We start from the raw sequence: 15,689 nt of genomic DNA on the forward strand, positions 1-15,689 counted from the left end.
CGGGGGCCGACATGTAAACGTTAAATATTTAACTTCCTCTCCCACTCTACTCTTGCCACGTCTCCACTGCATGTTTTTTTTTAGGTGTTTATTTTTTTCTTTATCACTGACGTACTGTTTACTCGTGCCGCCCACCATGTATACGACGGTGGCGCCCTTGCTGGATTGGAGGGCGGCGCACTTAGTTATTGAGTCTTAAAAATGAGACGTCGACACATTGCCACGTGCGTGAGACGTGTCCGTGGGAAATTATGCCGCGGGACACACACACAGCGCACGCCACCATCATTCACCAGGGTGATACGAGGACAGAAAAGGGGGCCGGGAATTAGTGGCAATAGGATAAAAAATGTAAAGAAAAAGAAAAGCTTCGAATATATGAAGTGGAGCAGGGTTCGTGTGTGTCTGTGTGTGTGTGTGTGTGTGTGTGTGTGTGTGTGTGTGTGTGTAGAGTATGTGGTAAAATATTGACAGTAGCGCAAGAAGGGTGTCGTGGGGTTGGGGGGAGGAAGGAGGAAGGTGCCCCGAGTACAGTGAACCTTGGGGAGGGGCAAGGGAGGGTGCCGTGCCACCTGGGCGTCCGTCGTCAGGTGAAGTAATCGATAAGACGCTACGATGCACTTGTTATTACCGGCCCAGCGACGCGACTCCCGGGACCCCGCTGACTATGGTCGATTCCAGGTGCCGTTTGTCTCTTCTTTACTGTCGTTCTTCCTTCCGGCATTGTCTTCGCTGGCTCGTTAAGAAGTCTGTACGTCATTAGCCAGAACAGCATTTTTCAGTTTTTAATGTGGTCGATGCCGCGCGCTGAATCTCTCTGTCCCTTGCCTCTCCTTCGCTTTACTCCCGACGTCGTTTCCCTCGGTGACGCCACGCTGGGTCGTTCAAGTAATGTTTTGCACGGCAATAGTGATGACTCAGCGCTGACCCGTCATATGCGCCATACTGACTGGCTGACTGGTGCTGTTGTCGCTGTATCTCCGCTGACTCGTGTAACCCTGCAGCACTTCTCGTCTTCTTTAGTTTACTAGGAATGTTTCTTTGTAATAATTAACGAGGGAGGTTCGTGTATTGGTCGCGTCTCTTTTCCTCCACTTGTCCTGAATTCCACATCCTCTTGCATTTAGGTAACGTTTTCATGCTTGATTTTAATTCCACCTCAATCTGGAAGTGGAATGCGTCATAAGTTCAGCCTCCCTGGAACAAGAATGTGGAGTGTGTTTTATGGGCCAGTGTTTCAGGGAAGAGTATAAAGTGCACGGCGTACCTAGTGTAAACGGTCTGGTATGTTGATTGCACTCCACCCATCCCCTCTCTTTTTTATCTAATTTTTTATCGCTCCCCACAGATGACGGTTCCCTGCTCCCCCACCAGCTTTCCGTCACAATCTCCAGGTACAGTGAATATTTTTTTTTTTTTTTGTCTTAGATTTTGGTATTTTATAGATGTAGCATGAGTCAGCTATGTGGGTAGCATCGTGTCTTTCTCCGGTCTGTGTTCTTACTGGTGTTTGTCATTGGTGGCCATGTTGTGTATTTTTTCCCCTAAATCTTCATCCTTTTTGTATTTGTATTGGGAGTCAGGGATATTGGTGGGATCCTGCCTTTCTATTTCTTTCTGCCTATAATCTTTCTGGTGTTGATCATTGGCGGCCTTGTTGGGTATTTTCCACACAGCCACGCTCCATCAATTCCCTCGTATATTCCTTGCTTTTTTTTTTTTTTTTTTTTTTTTTTTTTTTTTTTTTGCTACAGTGTCACACTTCATCATCTCTCGTCTTCTTTGTGGGCGAGTTTTACGCCTCAGTTTTTTACCACCACCGTCACCTTTTGTTAATAATCTTCACGCTGACGTCCTTCATCGCCTTTCTCGTCTCCTATGATAACGTTCATTCACGCAATCATTTTTCCTCTTCCCTGTTGTTATTGCTGTAAAGTTTCACACGTGTTGGCTTTATCGTCTGTGTTTGTTTTTTCTCGGTAAGTTTTTGCTCCTTGAAATTTTAACTCGCGCCTGCTTCGTCGCTTGCGTTGTCTCTGTCGATTGAGTATTTGCCGGAAAATTTCACACGTGCTCCCGTTGTCTATTTCCTGCGCCGTCCCTACACAGATTACTTTCCACTCATACAATATCCATCACATCCTACCTGGTCTCTGTGCAATTGTCACGCTCATGCATCCGCTCTGCACCATACACCCCGTAACCCGCCCCCCCCCCCCTCTCTCTCTCTCTCTCTCTCTCTCTCTCTCTCTCTCTCTCTCTCTCTCTCTCTTCATAGGTAATTGTCACTCATACATAATTCAGCAGGACTCTTGTTATCCGTAATTTTCACACCGTCATATGCCCTTCCCCACGCCACGCATGTACCGCCACCAGCAGAGCGCGCTTAGACCGACTTCCCTTCCGCCTCGTCACAGAGCAAACCGCTACGATGCTCTTTTAAATTTCACTCGAGTCTGCATGTTCTGGGGAGTCTCTGGTGAGGGGTGAGGGGAAGGGACGGGGCGACGGTGTACCTCCAGGCAGAAAGTTGTCGACATTTGCACTTGGATTGATTTGCTCGTGTGCATGGCGTGTTTACGGATATCGCGTCGGTGGCCCAAGGGAAGTGGCAAATTAATGGGGCACAAACAAGCGGATGGAAACAAGATAACCGCCGCCGGAAACAACAACAACATGCTACAAAAGAGGATTGTCAGGAAGCTGCTGTTAGGTCCGCTGAAAAAAAAGGAAATAAATAGAGGAAGTGAAAAAAAGATAGAAAGCATTTCCGAGTGTAGTGTCGAGAGAGAGAGAGAGAGAGAGAGAGAGAGAGAGAGAGAGAGAGAGAGAGAGAGTGCTGCTAAAAATGGAACAACGAAGAGATAGTATAAGATAAACAGAACACGGGAAGGGAAATTGCGACGTAGAGAATAGCTGATGGGTGTTTATTTATAGCCAGACACGTGCCTCCTGCCCTCCTTCCTTTCTTCCTCTCTTCTCTTAAGTGCTTACGTATACTAACTATCGACTATAAACCGAAATCGATAGACCAAGAGCATACCATTAGCAAAGAACGCCGGGAGGGATGCATATTGTAACGACGCTCCCTCTCCCTCTAAAAAAGAAGAAAAATAAAACTAAGCATATTTACTTCTTACGTAAACTAACTAGCGTCTATCAACCGAAATCGATAGACCAAGAATGCGCCAAGAAAACACCGCCAGTAGTGATGCGTATTGTAACGACGCTCTCTCTTCGTCTAAAACTCTAAAAAAAGAAGAGGAAATAAAAGCCATCCATCTATACTTCTTTTTTCATATTAAAGGGAGGGAGAACCATCGACAGTAATGCTATTTCTTAGTCAGCAAGGGGCGTGTTCCTTCGGTGAAACTTGAATGCTCTGTGCTTTTTATTTTAACTAACTGCCTTCTTTGTTATTTTTATTCGCTTTTAAGGTATGGTGTGTTGGTACAAGCTATAGTGTGTGTGTGTGTGTGTGTGTGTGTGTGTGTGTGTGTGTGTGTGTGTGTGTGTGTGTGTGTGTGTGTTTCTCTTTGTCTGTGTATTTCTATATGTTTGTATGTATGAGAGAGAGAGAGAGAGAGAGAGAGAGAGAGAGAGAGAGAGAGAGAGAGAGAGAGAGAGAGAGAGAGAGAGAGAGAGAGAGAGAGAGAGAGAGAGAGAGAGAGAGAGAGAGAGAGAGAGAGAGAGAGAAAAGGAAAGGTCCTAGAAAGAGAGACACAAAAATCTCCTCAAAGTTTGGACGCGTGACGGACGTAACCTATCGTTGTGAATGACACCACACTAACTTTTCATGGATCGTCTAAATTAGCGCCGAGATCATAGAAATACGCTGGAAGGGGGAGGCGCCGCGATCAGGGTGCCGGGAGACGAAGAAAGCGAAGGGGGGAAGGGAAAGCCGTTGATTATTGACGACCTAAATAGCACTCTTCAGGGGGCTTCTGCGACGGCTTGATAGACAGCTTGTTACGGAATGACGAGCACGGAGGAAGGCGGAGAAATTATAGTAATGTTACGACGGTGGATTGAGGAGCAAGCGTAAAGTATAGAGGCAAGGAAATCGATGTTCGGAAAGCGGAATGTTATAATTTGTTTTTTTCCATTGGTGTGTATGGGAATGTTTTTTTTTTTTTTGGGGGGGTTGTGCGTGGAAACAATACATATCCATAGATAGGACACTTCATCCGGGTCGTTTGGATATTGCTGAAGTTGTATTGTGGTGGTGGTGGCGTTGAGAAATGTTATTGGTTTATGTAGGTTCTCTCTCTCTCTCTCTCTCTCTCTCTCTCTCTCTCTCTCTCTCTCTCTCTCTCTCTCTCTCTCTCTCTCTCTCTCTCTCTCTCCCAGTTTATCAATCGCCTACACCCGAGTCTTGCGTCACCCCGTCACGTCCGGCCCCTCTTATCGGTGACCAATGACTCGTAGGCAGCCAGCAAGCACCCACTATCGAGCGGCGGCGGTGTGTTGCGCAAGACAATGTGTGTACGTCACCAAACACTCCCCAAGCACATGTTGACTTACGCCTTTTGTTATCATAATATGAGTCTCCTAATTGCAAAGTCTCACACTCCTGATGCGCTGTTGTGTCTGCTCTTTGGTGTCTGTCTCCGCCTCGAAAATTATAAAAAGAAAATCATTTATCTTCATTAAGGCATCCTGGACTTCCCCCTTCCCTCCATATACGTAGCTAAGCTTGATGGAGAAAACAGCCGTTGATGTGTCTGCAGTGTCAGGTCTTCTTTCGTTTGTTTCAATGTTAAGTTGGATCCGATTCTAAGAAAGGACATGCCTCGAGCCAATTCCTTTATCTTCCTTTCTGGACAATCCCGCCATTTCCTTTTCTTTTTTCTTTATTAGTACGGTGCAGGAGACATACTAAGGGCGGAAGTGAAGTACAGTATAAGCTATTACTCGAATTAACAGAGCATAAAGTAACAAAATGAACCGATAATCAAATAGTATCAGAGGAGTCTTGGCAACCCTCGCCTCGCCTTAGGAAGGAGGGCATGCAGAATAAAGTAGATTGTTTGAAAGTTTACCTGTGAAGAGGGATGAAAAAATGAAGATGGTCTATAGTCAACTCTTGCATTGGTAAGTTGGACAGCATATGTTGAGCTTGAGTAGAAAGTTTTATGCAGAGGGAATGGACATTATCTGGCTAACGCTGGTGTACAATGTGTGTGTGTGTGTGTGTGTGTGTGTGTGTGTGTGTGTGTACCGCTGATCCTCGTTGTAGGAACTAATTTGGTATTTGTCTTTGACCCCTTTCTGTGAGAATACCGTTCACAGGGTTTTCACCTCCCCATGCAATATGAGTCATGCTAAAAATAAAATAATATCATTAGAACATTCCAGGAAGGAAGGTGGAGGGCTAATGGACGTTTTCATTATTCAAAGGTTAAAAGCGCTACTTGTCATACGTAAATGTTTTTCTTTTCGTGTCAAGCATGTGTCGTCGTCCCAGGCGCCACAGAAACAGTGACGTGGCGCCAAAAGTGTGGTGGTTTTACCCCTGGAATCATGGAAAATGAGACATGGTACGAGCATAACAAAGAGGAGGTCCCTGGTGTTCTGCAGATTACTTGCCACTTCGTATAGTTGCGTCACGCGGAAGACCACCTTGATTAATTATACTGTGCATGGGAAAGACACACAACTCCCCGCCTGAAGAATCAACATTACCCGGATATTAAACGCGTTAGGCAAAGAAAAAAAAAAGACATTAGCTGGAGAGAGAGAGAGAGAGAGAGAGAGAGAGAGAGGGCGTATAAAGATGTACGAGGAACAGGACTTTTGATGGAGAAACGGATGACAAGATGAAGTTTAGCTTGGAGGAGGAGTTGGAATGCAGGGATAACAGGAGAGATACAGAGAACGAATGAAAGGAGAGAGGTCAGGGGAGGAATAGAGTGCTAGCAGGACTCTTTGCTGGGTGCTGGAGGGGGAGAGGCAAGGCGAGAAGGATGAAGCGAGGGACAGTCCAGCCCTTCTCTCTAGGCCCAGCTGAAGAAATGTCCGCGGCCTTGGCATTTCACTTGTGTACGTAAATGTTAACGTTAGACGCTCGTTCTTGTGCATGACTCCGGTGTGTGGGTGCTGAAGTGCTTCGCTGTTGTTTTTGTTGTTGTTGTTGTTGGTGGTGGTGGTGGTGCGGGTCTTGTTGTTTACATTTCTGGCGTTATCGTCGTTGTTGTTTTTGCTGCAGTTATTAATATTATTACTTGTTAGTGTTTATTGATAGTATGAGTAGTGTTAAATGTTATTGTAGCAGCAGCAGCAGCAGGGACAACAACAACAAAAACAGCAGTACCAACAATAAAACAACAATAACAACAGTAGCAGCATCAGTAGTAGTAGTAGCAGTAGAAGTAATAGTAGTAGTAGTAGTAGTAGTAGTAGTAGTAGTAGTAGTAGTAGTAGTAGTAGTAGTAGTGGTAGTGGTGGGAGTATAGTAGCTATAATGATAGTAGTATATATAGTAGAGTAGTGTAGTGTTATTAAAGATACAATAGTTGTAGTAGTAGTAGTAGTAGAAGCAGTAGTGGTAGTAATAGTATAGTATAGAATAGTAGTAGTTATGAAGTGGTAGGAAAGATTCAATAGTTGTAATTCGTAGTATTAGTAGGTCAGTAGTGAAATTCGAGGAATAGCAACAACACTTTCACCATCCCTCAGCGGCAGCATGATGGTGGCGGTGGCAGTAATCGTTCGTCTATTCACCATTCTAAGCTGTTCCATGCATTGAATAGCAGAGGGAAGCGACAGAAAGGCCATAAAAATACTGAGCACAAAGTGATACGGTAATAACGGGTGAGGCAAACTTTGTGAAATTGGCAACAACTTTATAATCTTCATGGAATTATAATGAGGCGCCATACCAGTCCACGCCAGCCATTAGGGAATTGAAATATAGTCATTCTGAAGGCACTTTCCCCTATCACAGGCTGCAAAAGCTAGAGTTGGGGGCATGGGCTATAGCTGCACGTGACCTCGGTGCTTATCCCTCCATATCAACCCTTGAGCCTATGATAGAAATAATTTATTACCGCCAAACACAAAGTAAGGTGACATCCGGGTTACCACAGTTTACCTTCCCCAGTTTTCCCTTGGTACCCATTTACAGGCTCTTAAGGCAACTAATAATAATGACCAATAAGGAGTGAAACATGAAGTAACTACATACGTAAACAATGACCAAGGAAAACCTAACGGCCACATTGTTACAAATATTTTCAAAGTGTTCCGAATGATCCGTCCCTGCAAAACGGCTGACAACATACTCCGTGCCGGCAGCTACTATGGCAACACACCTCCCATCAGGCTCCCAGGAACAAAGCACCGCTCACTCGAGGCTCCGTGATCCCCGGCCGGGACAGAATGATAGACAAGCGGAAGCACTGCTCTTAGGACTAACGTCACTCGGAGAGAATCCTGCACGAGAAAACTGAAGTGTCTGTTGGGAAATAGAAGACACCGATCCAGACTCAAGTGGGCACGGTAGAGGGTGTGGCTGGTTGTTGTGGTGAAGATGACGATGATATAATAAAGAAGTGATCATGAATAATAATAATGGTATGATAATAATGATAATAATAATATTAATAATAATAATAATAATAATAATAATAATAATAATAATAATAATAGTAATGATAGTAATAATAATAATAATAATAATAATAATAATAATAATAATAATAATAATAATAATAATAATAATAATAATAATAATAATAATAATAATAATAATAATAATAATAATAATAATAATAATAATAATAATAATAATGATAATAATAATAATGAAACAATATTCCAAATAATACGTATCGACCACCATCACTGACCAGTTTTTTATCGAATTTTATCGGAAAGGAACCCGACGAGCCCTTCAGAAACAAGAAAGAGTAAACGTTCAAAGTCTAGGCTAAAACATCTCCCACGGCACCTGGACGGACCCACTTCAAATATTCATGGTCACGGCCGGCCACGTCCCAAACGCTTTAGCTGCCCTCCAAAACCCCTCATGCTCTGCCTTCAGAGCACGGGCGGTTTTTTTTCTTATATTGTTGCTCTAAGTCATTCATTGTCAGTTTTTTTTTCATCATTTATTCGTGATTATTTGGTGATTTTTTTTTCAGAATGTCCCTAAAAGCTAATCAGTTTGAGATATTCACCCAAGGTTGATCATGTGCATTTCGTAAGTCTGTCACTCTGTCTTGAGATATTTTGGTTACAAGCAGAAAAAAAAGAAACTGAAAGACAGACAGAAGGATACTGACGAGAATATTCCCCTTTGCGCCACGCGGAGGCGGATGATTTACATGGTTATTCAGACCATGCAGAATCTATGGCTCAGACCAGATGGTTTGTCCTTAAAACCGAGTGAAATTATAATTAGTGAAATGGCCTAATGAACAACAGACTGGATTTTTTTTTGCCTTAATGAAGATTAAATTTGAGGAAATGGCGATCGAGTTTGTTTTTAAATGAGTTGATCTTGTTGCACTGGAGCACTGAAAGTGGGAGTTTACTCCATACTAGTGCTACAACGTTGGCGAAGAAAAAGATTTTCCAGTATGAATCGGTTTGTTTACACTTAAGTTTTGTGTCATTATTTTTTCGTTCGAGACGTTTCATCAATCATAAATTATTTGGATTTGTCCACAATCGTAAAACCATTAGTATTTATAAATATTCCATAAATTCTCCTCGGGTGCGATGTTTCTGAAGTGAAAACATGTTTATAGAGCAAGAGCCAAGGGTGATTTCATTGCTGGAAGTGGCCAGGTGTTTAGTTGTTATACTCCAAGCCTTGCATCACTAAGTCTGAGTTATCCCTTGTGATTCTAGACGGTTTGAGCTCTTGTGATACTGTGTCAGTGAGAGTTTGGCCAGCCATTTCGAGAAGAGTTCCTGCCACAGCACCCTCGAAACACCTGGTGAGTATCCAGCTTTTCGTAGGCTTGACACACCGAGTGACTGCTGCAGCACCGCCTTGTCTTGATGCTACATCTTGATTTACAGTTTGTTCAAGTGTTAGGTCTACAGCAATGCGAGAAAAATCTTTGGTGTGCGATGAATGGAAAGAACTCCACCTTCAAAAAAAGCCCGAATTCCTTCATGATTACTCTCTATGTTCAACAGGTTCAGGTAACATCTTGGCATCTCTCTGGGATATTTAAATCATCAGTGTTTTAAGAGGACATGCAATTTACTCTGCTCTTGACAATAATCATTGCATGTACAAGTCAAACGATGGAGCTATAGAAATGCAGGAGGTGATGGCCCTGAAAAGTGAGCATGAGGAAACTGACACCCGAATAATCTTCCATGCAAAATTTCAATGGAAAGCAAGCTGACAACAAACCACTAACTGTAGCAGTTCGCAGTAGTGATACAGATGTCTTTGTACTTCTGCTTCATCATATGAGCAATTTGAAGGTCTCCATGTGGTTGGATACTTGGACAAACTTGAACAACACAAGGCGATTGATCAGCATTTCAGCACTAGCTCAGACACTGGCACCCACTCCCGCCCCCCCAAAAATGCCCTACATGCCAAAAACAAAATAGGAAATAGAGGTCGGGGTCGTGGCGCGAGTCTCGACCCCGATCCGGTCTTATTGGGGGATCCGACCGCGCGGCGGGCTTCTCCGAAGCATCCGAATCCGGGGAGCCTGCCGTCAGTGACGTGTGCAGGGCAAAATCTATGGGACCCCTGCACCTCGAAGGAGGAAAGACCCCTTTAGCTCTATTTGTTTTGGGGGTGGCCGGGGCGGTGCAGAAGCGGCGTCCGCCCACTGAACTAGGCCCGGTGTTAAACTTCGGAGGGCTCTGCGTGTGCTCCCGGAACGTCCGGAGCCTATAGGAGGATCACTGACTGCCCTTCCTATCAGATGAGCTCAGAAAGCTAAGGTGGACATAGTGGGACTCCCTGAGACGAGGAAGTCCGGCAGTGGCGAGGCAGTGAGGATGATTCACCTACTACTGGTCTAGTATAAGCAATGGTGCCCGTCTTAAGTGGGTAGCTATAGGCATCTCCAGTCAACTGCAGCCATTTGTGGCTGAGGTTAATCCAGTTGATGAGCATATAATGCGAGTGAGGCTGCAGCACACATTGGGCTTCATGTCTCTTGTTGCAGTGTACGCTACTACCGAGATGTGTGAAACTGAAAATAAGGAGGTATTCTACGCCAAACTCGACTCCGTATTAGACCAGTGCCCCCTCCGGGAACACTCATTGTTTTGGGCGACTTCAATGTTGCTGCTGGCACTGATAGAGTTGGCTATGAGCTGTGTTGGTCCCCCTGGTTCTGGTACTAGGAACATCAACAGCTCACTTTTCTTGAATTTTGCAAAATCTAGTTCCAGGAGATCGAGAATTCCGGGTTCTTGGTACCAGAGACCAGAGTTGCATCGCTGGATTTGATATACCAGTGCCGGAGCGGTAGCAAAGGAGACTGATCACATCCTCGTAAGTACCTGTTGGAGGATCCTTCAGAACTGTAAGGTGTTCCGGAGTGCTGAGTTCTTTGGAACTTATCATAAGCTTGTTGTTGCAACATTCTACCTTCATGTCAGGTCAAAAAGAATCTCGATATGCAACAATACTGTGTTCCATCTCGAGAGACTAAAAGACCTAGCATGTCCTCAGGAGTATGCAGTGACAGTTTCAAATCGGTTCAGTGTGCTCTGCACCCTTGAGAACCATGTAGAACTATGGGATACCTTCAAACGTGAGACTCTTCGAGCTGCCAAGGAGTGCACTAGAAAACGCCCGAGTCTTAGGAATGGATTTGCATCGGCTAAGACGCTGGAGAAGACTGAGGAGAGTCGCGCTGCCAGGCTTGCTAGGGATCGGGACCAATATACGGCTCTGTCGCGAAGGATTAAAACTCTCCTGATGAGGGACAAGGAGAGGTATGTCAAGAGTCTCGCTGCGGAAGTCGAGGGCCATTTAAATGCGAATGAACACCGACCTGCTTATCGAGCCCTGAGGAAACTTCACTTCAAGCTTCCCTCTCAGGTGAGCGCTATACGAACAGCTGATGACTGCCTCCTGTCGAACATGGGTGGGTAAATGACTCGTTGGGCTGAATACTTTGCTCAGTTGTAAATGGCGGACCCTCCGAGTGGGCAGCATCCAGTTGGTGGATTACAAGTGGCGGTTGCTGATCCACCCATCGACGAAAGCCCACCCTCTCTTGACGAGGTCAGGGAGGCTGTGGTAAAGTTGAGGGGTGAAAAGGCACCTGGTATTTGCAACATCAGAGCGGAGCTTCTCAAAGCTGGAAGTGAGGCCGTGATCCGCTGGTTTCATGCTGTAACAAATACCGTGGTATTACACTGCTCAGTGTGCCAGGCAAGGTGCTCGCCTATCTATACCTGATGCGGATTCACAGCCAGTTGCTGACTTGAGCAGTCTGGGTTAAAGCCTGGTAAGTGGACAACTGACCGTATCCTTGCGCTTCGCGTACTGTTGGAGCGCCGACGTGAGTTTTGACAGGGGATACTTGCAGCCTATGTCAGTCTCAAAAAAGCGTTTGATTCAGTGCATCTCAAAGCACTCTGGCATTTCCTTCAACTCTAAGGGATTCCTGCAAGGACTCTTGGTTTGCTGACTGACCTGTGTTCTGGGACTGAGAATGCTGTGAAGTGGGTAGGCGGTGGCCGAAGTGATAGCGTACTGGACCCACATTCGCCGCGTGATGGACGACGCGGGTTCGAATCCTCACGCTACCACTCTGATTTTTCAGTCACCGCCGAGTGGCTTAAAACTACCCACATGCTGTCCTGAAGACCACCCATCAACCCGGACTCTAGAGGAAGCCGTCCAAGCGAATCAAGAACGAGTTCCGGGGGGCAGCATGAGCCAATGCAAGATGGCGCCACTATAAACACTCGCCTGCGCCAGAACGGGCTGGGCCGACCATCAGGCCCCACCTGGAAGAAGCCTTGGGCCGACCATCAGGCCCCACCGGGAAGATGCCTACCGGCGCAATAGGCAACAACGTAAAAAAAAAAAAAAAAAAAAAAAAAAAAGGGGGGCTTGTCCAGCTTTTTTTTCCCGTGAACCCGGAAGTGAGGCAGGGCTGTGTCCCTGCCCCATCGCTTTTTCAACACATGTATGGACTAGGTAATATGCAGAGTTGTGGACTAGAGTCATTGTGGAGAACCTATTGGCAATACCAAAGTCACTGACCTTGTTTTTGCCGATGATGCAGTACTCCTTGCGGAGCCGCTGGAGGTTCTGGTGATGGCTCTCGAGGCACTGCACGAGGAGGCGAAGCCCCTGGGACTTTAGGTCTCCTGGGTCAAGACCAAAGTACATGTATTTGGAGGCTTGCTATATGAAACAGTACATTCTTTTCGTTCGTGTGGCGAGGACATTGAAATCACTGTAACTTTCACACACCTTGGTAGCGTAGTTCAGAACAACAGTGGGTCTCGCCAGGAAGTCTTCTGGCGGATTGGCTTGGCCCACGGTGTTATAAATGACTCGTTCAGCACTAGTATATGGCATTACCGATACCTCTGTAGGACAAAGATACGGATCTTCCAGTCCCTTGTGCCCCTTGTCTTACTCAGTGCCGGGAGATATGGACACTAAATAGGGACTTGGAGTGTTGGATTGATGCCTCTGATAATAAGAGTCTACGCAGAATCATGGGATATCGCTGGAAAGACATTGTGTCAAACCGGAGACTACTACCTGAGACTAACTTGACAAATATTACCCGCATAGTACGTCAACGCCAACTCCGGTGATTTGGACATGTGGAACGCTACCCAGAAGCCGACCCTGCTCATCGGGTTTTTTCTGTAAGAAACAATCCTGAATGGAGGCCAAGGGGGACGCCCACAGAATTCGTGGATTGAAGCAAGTCGATAGATCCTACCAGGGGGTACTCAGGATGAAAAGGGGGCCTTTATGGAGACTTGCACGGAGGGACCCCCGGGCTTTGCGTCTAGGGTGGGTGAGGTGACGCATCCCCCATCGTATGTTCCCATTGATTGATTATATGATTGATTCTTGAATGAGAAGATCCTTTTATTGAAGCCCAGGGTTATGTTCGCTTTATTCGCTGCATCGATGCATTGCTTTGAGAATTCGAGGTTTGACGCAATTTTGACACCTAAGTAAGTCCTTATAGCACACTGTACGCTTTTGAGTTTCACACCACACTTATCATAACCGAGCCTCCTATTTTTGTTCCAACTTGAAGAACCTGGCATTTATCTGTATTAAAGGTTGTCACCCATCTATCGGACGAAACTGAAAATTTATACACATCTTCTTGGAGTCTTTACCTGTCTTCGTCTGGGAGGCTCGATTTACCAATCTTCGTTTCGTCAGCAAATTTATTAATGAAACTTTAAAATCCAGCATCGAGGTCATTGATGTAAATTGTAAACAGTACTATGCCAAGAACTGAACCCAGTGGGACACCGCTTTAGTCGCGTCGCCCACGTGGATATTATATGATAGTCAACACATGGATATAGTTGTATCATTATCATGGAGGCAGCTTGACGAATACTGTCAATTATAGGTGATTCTGAGTTTCAAATTATTAATACTGTCGAAGACAGCTGTTTTGTTATTTTTTAAGGTCGCTGATTATAATTATTGAATATCCCAGGCGCTGTCCTCTGTGGAGAAAAGTATAACAGAACAGCTGTCTGCAACATTATCAATTATTTGGAAATTGAAATCATCTATAATTGACGGTACTCGTCATTGCTGCCTGCATATTTTTTATACTGACAGTTGTTTCCCAAGCGTAGGCTATCATATATTTTCCACGAAATCGAACACGCCGTGTGACAACAGGTTGCCAGAGCACGATAATGCACACCTCAGACTGACACTGCGACTATAGTGACAGACGCCCACTCTGAAGCAGGTCCATTAATCACCACCCTATGCTGTCTGTTGCTCAGCCAATTAGCGATCCATTATTGAACTTTGCCATTAATACTTAGATGTTTAATTTTGTAAAGCATTTTACGGTGTGGAGCTTAATCAAACGCCTTTTGAAAAAAATATATGATACTATAGTCGTTCCATTTTATCGTCACCTTGGGTCTAGCTGTCTCAGGCAACTGTTCTGCCATTCACCCTACTCCCACTCACTCTCTCTCTCTCTCTCTCTCTCTCTCTCTCTCTCTCTCTCTCTCTCTCTCTCTCTCTCTCTCTCTCTCTCTCTCTCTCTCTCTCTCTCTCTCTCTCTCTCTCTCGCTGTCTGTGTAATATAGAAAAGTCTTGGGTAATAATACTCCTAGTTTCGATGCTGGCGTTGGACACGTTACATCATTCTCATGAGATAATTTATGCTAGGAATGCTTAATATTTTTTTTCAATTTAGTTTTGCAAAACTAGTCACACTCATCTGAAAATAATTCCATCTCACCAACCCGGTTGTAAGTATGAATTTAAGGCCCGTAAATATTATGAATGCACAAAGTGTGTGTGTGTGTGTGTGTGTGTGTGTGTGTGTGTGTGTGTGTGTGTGAGGGGGGGGGGGGGGTCGCTTTACACTGGAGCGAGGGTGCTGTAGCTACTGATAGGGCGGGGATCAGTCTTTCACCGGTGTCAGGCCTCGGCGTGGTGAGGGGCGGCCGACAGCAGTTCCCTTGCGGCACCCCCTTCTGTCAGCGGGGTAGGCTTGGGATGTGTGCCTCCCCCTGGAGCCACGCACTCACTCCCGCACCCAGGGACGCCTCGGTACCACCTCCTCGATAGCATCTCGTCTATTATCGGTAGAACTCAACTCGTTGCCGCCTCACAATGGTGCCTTATCTCCACCTATCTTCTAATATACGTTTGTGCCCGTAAACAATACATACATATCTATCTTATCGCAGTGATACCGGCCTCTTGTCTGATAGCTTATCACCCGAGCAGCCTGATAACCTCTCGTTATATGCGTTTGGTCCCTGATAGCGCTGGAGCCGGAAAGTCGCTGTTCGTCTGCCAAGCGTCGTTGAGTAGCACATGGCTGAAAGTCCGGCCCACGTGGCTCCACCTGGCGACAACTAACCTCTAACCACACACACACACAAGGAAGAGAGAGAGAGAGAGAGAGAGAGAGAGAGAGAGAGAGAGAGAGAGAGAGAGAGAGAGAGAGAGAGAGAGAGAGAGAGAGAGAGAGAGAGAGAGAGAGAGAGAGAGAATATCATACATGTGTAATAATAATAATGTCAATAAATAAATAAATAAATAACGACCTGTGACATTTAAGTAAGCAAACAAAAATATTTATTGCATAACTGTCACCTTTTCTCCATTATTTTATGAGAGAATATGGAGAGGTAGTCCAGGCACGGCTCTTGTGGTTGGTTTACAAGAGCTGCCTCGTGAAGGTTTACCGGCGCCTTCTTGGAAACTTCTCATGTTGTAGGGCTATTGTGTTCAAGTTTTCTGTCAGTTACGGAACAGCGGCGAGTCACAAACCTTAAAATGAAAATATTTTAACGAACTTTGCAGTGCCAGTGGCTATTGTCTTCCATCGTTCAATGTGGAATTGAAAGTCGAACAAAACTACCATGTTTTTACATTATCTTAGCATTAAGTTCGTGGAAGAGAGAAACACTTCAAATTCACATTTACTCACTCAAAGGCGGCCAGCGGGGGAAAGTAATCGAAGGTTTCAAAGTTCACAAAAGATTATTCAGAGCAA

General features: G+C 45.2%; 1 long non-coding RNA gene across 1 annotated transcript in view; it reads right to left on the reverse strand.

Moving 5' to 3' along the window:
- Positions 1 to 14,927, reverse strand: part of LOC126998893 (uncharacterized) — a 34,751-nt gene extending 19,824 nt beyond the window's left edge. Inside the window, exon 1 of the long non-coding RNA XR_007753062.1 lies at positions 14,598 to 14,927. This is a non-coding gene — a long non-coding RNA (uncharacterized LOC126998893). The remainder of the gene's footprint in view (positions 1 to 14,597) is intronic.
- Positions 14,928 to 15,689: the final 762 nt, after the last annotated feature.

The sequence above is a fragment of the Eriocheir sinensis genome, chromosome 15 (genome assembly GCF_024679095.1).
Source record: "Eriocheir sinensis breed Jianghai 21 chromosome 15, ASM2467909v1, whole genome shotgun sequence".
In the NCBI taxonomy this organism is placed as follows: Eukaryota; Metazoa; Arthropoda; class Malacostraca; order Decapoda; family Varunidae; genus Eriocheir; species Eriocheir sinensis.